Below are 12,036 nucleotides of genomic sequence, written 5' to 3' on the forward strand. Positions count from 1 at the left end.
AGTACACGAATGCCATAACCACGCATTCATTCATATGATTATCAAATTTTTCATCATAATAAATAATTGGCTTTTTAACTACTGATTGATCATCGGCGTTGCGTTTCTTGTTTTACCACGCCATTTCGTAATCATCAGACTGTTCTCTATATGCATCGTAATTGTTGTTAACGTAGCCATTTTCACTTCTGGAAGCGCAGCTCTGAGAATTGCGCACCCGAATATATTCTTGGCACTCGCGTTGTTCTTCCTCAAGCATCAATTGATCTCTTACATATTGATTGGCATGATTGAGGTTTATTAGTATACCAGATTTAAACAACACCATATCTGCATTTTTATTGGGCGGAGTGGCATTCAGTGTAATTGCACTGTGCGTCTCCGCGTTAGTTTCCACGGATGGTTCCATCTGCGATGCGGGAGTCGTCGTCGCTTTAGAAGAGTGTGACGACGGCTGCCATCGCTGCCGATACTGCCAGTCCTGCTGCTGCCATGGCTGCTGCTGTGAAAACTGTCTACACTGCTGTTGTGTCTTGGCACTTCCGATTGGCACACGGCGATGTGGCCATGACTCTCTGTCGTTTATTATGACCTGGGGCACCTGAACTACCGCGGCTAATATCGAGGTTGGCATCGATTTCCATAGTGCGAGAGGAATTGTAGATGTTACATTTATCTCATTGTATTGTTGTATGTCCTTTTTATTTTGAAAAGTATGATTGTGGTTTAACATTAACAAGTGCTCGAGTGTATATGGATTGCAACTAACGTCAAACACAAAATCTCCGTATTCAGGAACATTATTCACACAGTCCCATGGCCACTCCATTTCAGTGCCATGACGCTCAAATATTTTCCCGCCAGATCGCAATAAGCGAAGGCGCGGCGGGCAATTCCAAACGTACATCGCGTCGTTATATAAATGACACGCCAAATTATTAGATGTAGTGAATGCGTTTCAGTTCTTGTAATAGTAATGTTTTTGTTTTTGAATGCTATAGTTATCAAATACGGTCCATATTAAATCGCCATTATAACTATCTTCGCATGCCAGCGTTTCACAGACGGGCAGACCCATTTTTTCGATGAGTGCTTTTCGATGCAAATACTTTAAATTGCGAATAGTGTAACCATATCTCACCCACACATCTAATACACTAATGCTACCCGGCGGTGAGAGAAACGCAAGTCCTATAGTAAGCAGAAATTCCGACTCGTCTCTCATAGCGAAACTACATTGCGGGTGTTGATGTATAAACTGCGAATCTGGTACCGTGGATTTAAAAGGTAATGAATACCACAGAATATACGTGCATAATGTCTTTTCAGATGACTCGTTAGGCGTTTGCAGACAGTACGGGGGTGTAAGCGCGATGGATATACCCAAATCGGCGCTTGGCGCTTTTACGTCAAACGTTTCAAATGCGAAATCCCTGGGAATTTTCGGCCTACATTTCGGACATGCCAGAGTTATACCATTGTTGTGCGTTAGCATTTTGAATAACGGTAGGAAATGGGGGTATAAACACATTATTTCACCATACGTTAACGTCGATATATTATTAGGCACAGATATTGATGTGATAGACGCATCGTTAGCATTTATAGACGTATTTATGTGCATATTGAATGATGTACACAGTTTCTTATGCATATAATATTATGTATATTAGTGCACAGAATAATACACGCGTTTATTTATTTATAGTGCAAATGTGAAGCGTGTAATTATATGTCATCATTCTGAATCCAGTCTTCATCCTTCTTTCTTCTCCAATAACTCACTCCGCTACTCATGTGGCGTGTCCGAAGTCCACGCCCCATATCTCCTCATTGGTGGGAGATGGCTGTGGGTGTGTAACGGTACTGATACTCAGATGGCGAGGCACTCGACCCGGTTGCTTCAATAGCGAAGGAGCATATTCTTCATCAGGAACATATTCTTCATCGCCATCGTCTTGCCCTTCTGTCCTAACGTTCGCACTATAGTTGGTGGTTGCATGCGTATTTGTATATGTTTTCAGAGATTCTGATGAAAGTGCCGCTGCATGGTCATGGCCCACCCCCTGCAGATGAGGATGGGGAGGTGGCTCCCGACAACCAGATGTCTGTGGAAGAGACGAAGTGAGTAGATCCTCTTGTTCTGTGCTATCGGTTGTGAATAATCTAGGATTGAAATTATTTTCCGAAGACTGGCTATTGTGTTCTTGGGATAAACATTGCGGTGGAGGTTTGCGTAAACACTGAGAACATATAGTAACCGTTCTAGATATCTCGTCTGCGCGCATAGCGGGTTGAGTGACCTTACAATGGTTTCGTTTGTCTGCGCAACAACTCATTTGCCTCGCACCGCCGCTGGGTGTTTGCGATGTATTATCAACATCCCGAATTTCTGTAATTGTGTTGGACGATTGTATTTTTTCATAATCAGGCGCGAGGGGTGGTTAATCTCCACCTCCGTGTTCTAGTGAGGTGTTTGGCAGTGGCGTAGAATAATAAACGGAAGCTGGCGTCTTAGTGACGTGAATAACGACATTGTCGTTTAATATGCGGGCAATGTAATGCTCGCACAATAATTCCCCTTGATCTACTTGAGTCCGATTTTTTTCAAATGTGGGCAGGTCGTGGGGGGAGCCAACAATGGATTGTATCCACGAGTGAACGATATTAAAGCTTGATTTTGTCATCATTTCACATAGTTGATAATGGCGTCCCATTTCGTAAGCGGCGTATATGTAAGAAACAAACCGCGGTGTTTTCCTGAACGCGGCAAACCAATCTGTCGGTACCGGGGTGCGCGTATGGGCGGAATCGCCGGAAGATCGTCTAATACCCTTGTATGTTATTACTATGTGCTTGAGACGTTCGTTGATCGGGTGGTCTGCCAATTCTTTCCATTCCCCAGTGTCTAGCCATCCACTATTAAGTTTGACTCCGTCATCTAACACGTGAGCGACGTACTGCATGTTGGACCCGCTCGAACTTAAAGTGTCTGGGGGTACGGGGGTTTGAAATTTGGAGTAATACAGATCGCATAAGCTATGTATCATATTAAACAAATCATCCCGCATGGTTGCCGCCGCGACTTTTCCGCCATGTGTTTGTGGTTTATTTAGAATGGCTTTAAACGATTTCCATTTCGCATAGGCAGCATCTGCCGAATACATTGTAAATAATAGAACGTACATTGTACAGCATGCGATACGCAATATCAAATATACGCATATAGTGTTGTTAGTGAAATTAATTATATACACATGTAGTTTTCGCGCTATTTTGAATCGTGTAGATCAAGTTTCGGAATAATGGAGACTATAATTACCTATCGCAGACTGCCAGATGTTAGGTGAATGACCTCGCAAGCGTTCCTCAGTCATTCATTCGTGCGTATAATGTTGCACGAAGCTGCGATGGGAATTGACATCAATGTTATTGTAATGATATATATTGCACAACGCCTAATGCTCGGTTATATATTTCAGCCGAACACACATGCTTGGACGGGCCTGCAGAAGTCTACGAACGCAGCATGAAGTTGAGACCCTCCTGGCCTCTATATAATGCGGGGAGACGGAGAATTATCAAGAATTCGTTGGAGCGTGGAAGTCTTTGTGGGTCGACAAGTATATATATATAGATTAGTATTTGACTTTGATGTTGCATTCGACACCAAGAAACTGGACCTAGCGGGCGTTCACAGCCGGACGTTAGATCTAGCGGCATACCTGTGTCAAAGATATTACGATCATGCAAAAAATGCCGTTTTAGATGACATGAGGTTTGAAGTGTTTTACACCTCCAGAAAGTCTAACGACAAAAAGACCATGGAGGAAGTACTTCGATGGCATGTGCATTTTACAAATTTTGTATTTTTGTACTCTGCCCGTTCCGATTATCATCTACTGGAGAATGTGCGCAGAGACGCTATTCTGGGAGTAACTGGACACCTCAACGGCTGGGCGGATGCAGATTGCGGCGCGGGTAGTCGGCTGTGGATGCTGTATGGTAGCTATAAGTTTGGAAAACACTATTCTGTCATGAATTGTGCTAAACTTGATAGCTACTACCGTGTCGTGGTTCAAGCGTTCATCGAATGCCAGCCATCGGTTGCATAACAACGCACAGCCTAGTGCCATTTGAAGTTCCCGTAGATGACACTGCCGGTGAACTAGCAATTCGCAAAAAATTATCCCTGCACAGAGATATCGATGATGAATGTGACAACATTATAGATTGGGATAGGTCTATGCATGTCATCAGCTTGGACACAAATTATGCATTTGCAGTCAGCCACAACAATTTTTCGCCATATCCACCAACTGCTAAGCATTCGGTGATTGATGTGGATTGGGTTGACTACAGACCACCGGAGTCCGAATGTGTGAATGATCTCGACCACTCACCGGTTACGGACAGGATTGGCATTTCATTCACACACCAAGGCGTGGTGAATAACTTGAATGCTTTTATTGAAAATCCGGGCAAAACTCCCGAAATAACAATGTTGTACAACAGTGGGAATGACAGCAGTCATGGCGAAGACAGCCTAAAAGATATCAATGCAAATCAGAAAGAAAGCAGGTCTTCCCCCCTAAATGTCCCGGTCAGAGCCAGTAGCCTTTTGGTGTTTTAAGTGATGATGATGATGACGATGAGAGATTCGCGGAATGTGAAAAGAATGAGAGCAGGTTGTGGGACGCTCCGTCGAATTCGAGTCTTCCTAGATCAGTTGAGGCGCGACGGGAACAGTGTCCAATCCAGCAGAGCCTAGACCAAAATCCGGGACCTTCGCGAAGTTTGCAACAGAGGCAAGCGCGGTTGTTTGAACGGGAGGAATCGCCTGACTCGACTGAAAGTGTCTCGTATCACAAGCGCAAACGGCGTGACAGTTCAAAGAGTCGTGATGTTAGGAACCGCAGAAATACAAAGTCCACAAAAATCAAGAAAATTGACAGGGTCATGAGAGTGGTCAAGAATGACATAGAGTTGGATAGTTCTATTGAGGATGAAGCCGTTCGCAATAGTGACAGTGATGAACAGCGAGTGCCGGACGCCATGGACTTGGATTTTTCAACACACGATGACCATCCTCCTAAAAAGAGTAAGGATGTATGTTCATTTCAAGACGACCGACCCGACCTTAATTTAATAAGAGATGACATTGGTGATAATGTGTTCAATGAACAGTTCACAGTGCTTGCTTCAACGGAGTGGGGAGATATTGTGAGAGACAAAAAGTGCACATAAAAGATACAAGTGATATATAAGAAGCCTGCCGATGTGGACACGTCGATAAAGAATTCTATAGACCGCTGCACAGCATTTGCCACAATTTCTCCCGGCACGTGCATGGCTAATGACAAGATGATTGCCAAAAACAAAGAGAGAATTTTCAAATGGGCTATCATCAGCTTGGCACATGTGCATAATTACAACAAAGAATTCACAAAGTGGATTAAATTGCTATCGATCATAGCAACCAACTGCTCATATCATGATGGGTTAAAATTTGCTCGCTCCATCTCAGCATTGGCTCCAGATCACATGAAGCACGACCCTAAGTATCATTACGATAGAATGGTAGGGTTTTATTGGAGGTATTTCAAATTGCAATTCGTAACAAACGCTCGGGACAATGTGAACGAGCTGATGGAGGACTTGTTACGTGATCCTACCTCCGACGCAGACTCTGGTCATGGCAGCAAAAAAATGGCCGCACAAGAACAAGCCGCGATGAGGGCAAAATTCATCCCCCACACAATCATGAGGCTGCAATATGAAACGCCGTTAAAGATGACTAAAAAGAATGTGATCCTGTTTAATTGGCTCATGACAAACATTAGTCAATTTCAGACTGTGGTGCTTATCCTTAATCAGTACATTGTAGAGCAAGTCAAGGAGGAGAAATGTGAGTTGACGTTGAATACAGACAGCAATGCATATGATCTCTATATGTATTGTCCGGGGACAGAAATGATGAAATTGGAAGCCATGTCGACCTTGCACAAGGATTTGATGACAGTTACATTCAAAGGCATGATATAGCTCTTTGCAACCGCATCGTACAGTGACCCCTTCATGTTTGCATACACATTCTTTAACGAGAGTTTGCGCAAACTTGACAGTAAAATAGACTTTACAATAGTCCACCCCTACTTGCAATCCAGGCAAAAGGAAAAGAACTCAATGACTAGTGAAAGGTACCTAGTAATGGCCAATAATCTCACATACGACCTGAAACATGCAGAGTTTCAACCTTGGTCGGAAAGTCAACGAAGTATGTGCAGAGTCGAGTGTGACATCACATACGGCGAGGACGAGCTCGTAAAGCACACTTAAGTGCATCCTCTTAGAGGGGATTGGATTACAGATTAAATTTCATATCGCGCTTGATGCGTCAAACGCTTGATTTCCTGCGTTTAGACAAACACAATCTTGTCACCGACAAGCTGAACAGTGTTAAAAAGGATGTGTTTACACTGTTGGACAGCTTGATGCGTAATGCAAGCATTCCCGATGAACAAAAAGCTGACATCATACTAAAGTATGTACTTGGGAATATGACAGATAATCTCGGACCAGTCCCGCCATGCTTTGCTTCTGAAAGTGCAGAAAGTATGGACATGTCCGCTTACGCGTGTATGTCGGACAGTGAAAATGAGGATTATATCCCGGCAAAGCGGTACAAGTGTTCGGACGAAGAGTGCGAGGTTAGGTCCAATGCATGCAGTGCAGTGAGAGCAGAGGAGTCCGAAATGGACGATGATGAAAATGAGGGCGAAGCGAGTGGTGATACTGCAGCGATTGAAGGCGAGGTGCGCAACGAGTTGGGCATTGGAGATGACAACAGCCCGTACATGTCTACGAGTGATTTGAAGGAGCCTGTCGCGATAGATAGGTCATTCGAGTCATTGCCGGTTGGCAAGAAAAAACATAGAATTAAAAAACGCAAAACCACCGGTTTTCTAGACAATGACTGCGACGTAGAGTCTGATGATGAAGATGCAGATGATGAGGAGGATGACGAAGATCAGGATGATGACATGATTTCATTAACGACGAGGACTCGGAGTCTGGCGAAGGAACAGACAACGGCGAAGGAACGGATAACGGCGAAGGCGAGGAAGATGACTCCGATTTTAAGGAGTATAGACAAATAAAAAAATGTGAGGAGATGAAAGAGGAACTCAGTAATCTGGCAGATGACACGCCGGAGAAAAGGAAACACAGAACGGTGCAAGGGCCTGAGTGCAGCGAAGACGACGCGGATGTAGATACCTCGATCGCAGTGAGGAAACGGTATGTTCCGCGGTTCAACAGACCGGTAATTGTTTCATCTTCCGAGGACGAGGGAGACAGTGTCAAAGCGGGTGATAACGCACCTGACAGCTCGAAGCAACCCGTCGATGAACTTGCCATTGCACACGAGGTGGTGGATGCCATGACTGAATTGATATCCAAGGTAGATGAAGATGTTATGAGTACATCTAGTCATTCTATCCAAGAAACAGAAGCAAACTCCAATGCAGCGGAGATTGTAGCAATGGATGTCTTGGCGGATTTGATAAACCAAGTAGATGAGGAAGCGAGCATGTCTGAAACAATTAGTAAAACTGCCGGAAACAATCCTGATCATGACAATCCACAGACACCTAACACTCCGGGTGTAGGCGACAATGCAAATGGTGTTGAACAGGCTCCTGATTATACGCACAGTCTTTCTGAAAATGCACTGTCAGATTTGACGCGTGGATTAAAAAACATAACTGTGGAATCGCACAAGTCAATGCAGACAATGCCGGATGCCGATGCAGTGAAAACGCACAAAGATTCTATGGATGCATTTACATTATATTTGGATGCGATGAAGATGCTGACAACGGAGAGCTGGCCCTAGAAGACATATTAGATATGTGTGACAGACACTTACCGGAATCAAAACTTGACGAGGGAAAAAAGCCCGAGGCAATAGGCAACGAGGACATCGCGAAAAATAGCCTGAGTATGGATTGTTTGGAAGCAGATCTATTGCCAGACATGCCGGAAGTGGGTCTTTTACCAGACACGCTCATAACAGTGCCGGTCTCTGTGATCGAAACTGTGCTGTCAACACCAGATATTAGCATGACAGTTAACCTCGATGCAGCTTCAACGGAGAAACAAGAACCCCTGAAAGCAGATGAAGGTGACGCGGTAAAGCCGCGATCCGTGGACACTCCGAACAAGGTCGCAGATGTTCAAAGCGAAACTCTCACAAACATCCCAGACGGTAGTGAGGTGCGATTGCAGGATGAGGTGACTTCGTTTGCATGTGAGGTGGAAACCCCCACTCGTTCATCTACCCCCAAGCAGCAAACCTCTAGCGGCACAAAAAACGCTAGCACGAATACTCCGATTAAAAGTGCCAAGAAAAAGAATTCACATTTGCCTAAAACCATGCCCCTAAAAAAGCACAGAGAGTCGAACGCCGATCAAAATTCAACACTAGAGAAACGCAAGCGTAAAATTCTATCTGAAACGGATTTGAAGTTGTTTCCGAAAAGCTCACCAAGGTTAAGTCTGTGCATACATATCAAGATAAGAGTCTACTTAACGATGCGTTTTACACAAAATATGAACGCATCAAAACTTCTGCAAAGAAGGCAAGGTCTAAAATCTTCTTCCTCTTGGAATCTTTAATTCATATAACGACTGTCACCATATTGACTAAAACAGATCTACACGCCATTAACAACATGGTCCACGAAGAGAAACTAATGGATGAGAACGATGACGGCGGCCCTATCGTGTTTGTGGAGCACATGCTGACATGGAATGAATTGGTCTGGACAATGTTGATAGAAATTTTTGGATCCAATAAACAAGCCCGATTGGTTTTGGAATTTATAGCTATGGGATTAACTACAAATAATATGGGCAGAGTAATCATGTATCTGCATGGGCAGGCTTCCAATGGTAAATCACTGTTTATCGACTTGTTGACAAATATGGTAGGAGAAGCCAGTGTCATGATCAAGATATTGAAAGTAATTATTTCACAAAGAAATTTGACAACAGAATGGATGATTTCAGGAGAGGATATCCGGAGGAAATCAGGTTTCTGGTTGAAAATGAAATTTCTGTCAACAACATGGATTCAATCTGGCGGCGGAAAATGAAACAGTTTACAGGCGGAGATACATTCGCAGGCAGGCCTCCGTATGGAAAATATACAATAACGGCACGAATCAATGCCAGTATCATCACTGCGTCGAATGAGCTGCCATACTTTGATTTTTCCATGTACGCCGAGCGCAGTAGGTACATGATCATTCCGGCAACTACTCATTTTCTGACCAACAAAACTAATGTGCGGTGGTTGTTGATACGATACATGGCCAATGACAGACTTCGACGGCGTCTCATGCAGGACAGTTATCCTATGTTTAGGGATTATTGTAAGATGATGAATGCTCGAGCGAACGTGATGTCGTCCTTGGAAGTGAGTCACTTGGATGCAAAATCTGTCTTGTTGGCAGATGATGTGGACTTGCTCGATGCAAATCTTTCAGTGAACCTTAAAGCCCCCCCACAGCACATTCCCAGTCGCAAGTGGTTGCTAGCGGATCGAAGCCTGACAACTCCGGAAGCGAAAAAAAAAAGATGGGTAGTGCCCTTGCTCGGGTTGTACTGAAGACCATAATCCCGTCGATGGGGCGGACTGGGCCACTTTGACAAATCTGTCAAAAAGATGGATGCATATGTGCTCCAGAACGCTCACATTTTTGATGGATACAAAGACATGGTGTGCATTGTGATGCGAGCGCTGGTGATCCGCTGCAATGGGCACACGATTCAACTTTCGGAGTTGTTGGGAGAATTCAAAGAAAGGCTGAAGATTGTAGTTGCGTCTCGCAGGAGAAGTTACGGAAACGCTGGCAACCAAGGACATGTCATGTATGACTACGTGTGTGAAAATACAAAGACAATGTCTGCTTTCGTGGCAATGTTGATCAGCAAGGGATTTGAGGTTGACAAAGATGAGAACGATGTCTACATGCTCAGGCATTATAAGATGATTTCAGCTGTCGTGGAGGATTTGACATCAAGGAATGTTGGTCTGCTCAATGCACTCATCATCCCCGATGATTTGCATGCGTACAGTCGTGAGTTTGCTGGAATCAGTTCGGATATGGAGGATAGGTTCATGCGTAAGATGTACCTCACAAAACCGTACGTGAAGTCTGACATGGAGTTTGGCACATTGGTTGGAGATTGCAGTGCAAGCAATCACGACACTACCGTTGAAAGGGATATTGTCCAGTACAAGCGTGGTATTGACAGCTTGTCTTGCACTGAGGAAGGACATTGTGGATTTCATGGGAGGTGTGTGACGGTGTGAATGTGATTAGAGATGATTGCTAGTATTGTATAATATTATGTGTGTGAGCGCGTGTGTGTTATTATATTGCATAGCATGCTATATGTAATAACAGTGGGACACAATACCACTAATGTGCATGACTTTATTGGATCATTTGTGCATACAATTGTTAAACAAAGAAAACAATGTATCGCGGATGGAATTTGTATTGTGTCCATCTTTTATAGAAGTGTCTGCATCAGCTGAGTGTTCCACATTGGCATAAAATAGCGATATTTCATTGAATGTAATAGAGTTCGTGCCAAATAAAGTGTGTTCGTAATTAAGCAACTGCTTGAGAAACCCATCATTTGGTCTGACCATGGGTCGACGTTTTCTAATAAAGGCAATTGCATTTGCCAATGTCATTTGTTTACATTTCATCAGATATGCGATGCATATAGTCGGAGACCGAGACATTCCAAGGACACAATCAATAAGTACATTTCGTTTGTTTTTAATCTGTTTCTCTATATATTGTATACTTCGATCAAAATATTTTGCAATGTTAGTATCGTCGTGATCGTCGATTTGAGCTCTAAGGTGTTTAAATTTTAGGCTATAATCGAATTTAACTTTCGGTAGATTGTGGGTGCAATTTATTATAGCAGCAATATTGTGGTCTTTACAGGCATCCCTGTCTCTGGCACATCTATAGCTCGCTAAGTATAGATGTTTCGTTAATTTGGTTACAACGTTAAATGACATAGCAGATCGGTATTCTATTTTATAAAGATTATTGTTACATTGATTATCAGTTTAAATGACATGGCATAACTAATTGGACATTTGGATTTCTCTCGAGACGTAGATTATGTTAGAGGTATCGATGACGTCATTCCGCCAGTATTTAGTATTGATTAGGCTTAGCATCCCAGCTCAAAATCGGAGATCGGCGGTGGCGGGCTGCCGGCCGCCTGCCGGCCGCCTGACATACCCGACCAAATCTCGTCGGAGAATCCGAAAAAGTTTTTCAGAAATTTTATGGCGAATTTTGCTCGATATGTGCGGTGTCCGGCCGCCTGCCGCCGCAGATACCGGAGAATTGTGTCTGTCACGTGACTGTCTTTGCGACCCAATTGCGTCAGAACTAATTAAAAGTTTTTAGTTGAGTTATTTTGTAGAAATTTTAGCCGTGGCTTAATGATAACAACTGTAAATCCGGCTATTATGTTCTGCTTTAGGACATGGCGTGCTCTCTTTTTGTCGCCGCAAGTGGAGCATCTTTCTGCCCCCGCGTTGGGGCATTGCTCCTTGCGATGCCGAATTATGTGACATATATCACAAACCGCAACACGCAGAATGTGTGAAAAAAACAAGGAATGTAAATGACCGCAATTACACTTTGTAGTGCGGGTTGTTGCATTCAATAGTGATCATGGCAGTTCCTTTGTCACCAAGTGAGCGCGGATGCAGTAGTTAGCACTTGCGGCAATTGAAAAGCTAATTAGTTACTTAGTCATATCACCGGCATTTGAAATATTTCCCCAGATTTGAATACGACGAGCGGTTTCGCATGTTTGAGATGGCACGTCCGTGCCAATAATTGGCAGGGTCTCAATAGCAAGACGTGCATTTCTCGCCTTGGGATCCACCACGTGTACAGCGACCTGGTTTTCTCTGGCTTAAGTCGC

At 43.7% G+C, this 12,036-nt stretch overlaps 1 pseudogene; it reads left to right on the forward strand.

Moving 5' to 3' along the window:
• The first annotated feature begins 4,022 nt into the window (after positions 1–4,022).
• On the forward strand, positions 4,023–10,725 carry LOC146195432 (uncharacterized; annotated as a pseudogene).
• Positions 10,726–12,036: the final 1,311 nt, after the last annotated feature.

Source organism: Amblyomma maculatum, chromosome 3 (genome assembly GCF_055883805.1).
Source record: "Amblyomma maculatum isolate TAMU_Amacu chromosome 3, ASM5588380v1, whole genome shotgun sequence".
Taxonomy (NCBI): Eukaryota; Metazoa; Arthropoda; class Arachnida; order Ixodida; family Ixodidae; genus Amblyomma; species Amblyomma maculatum.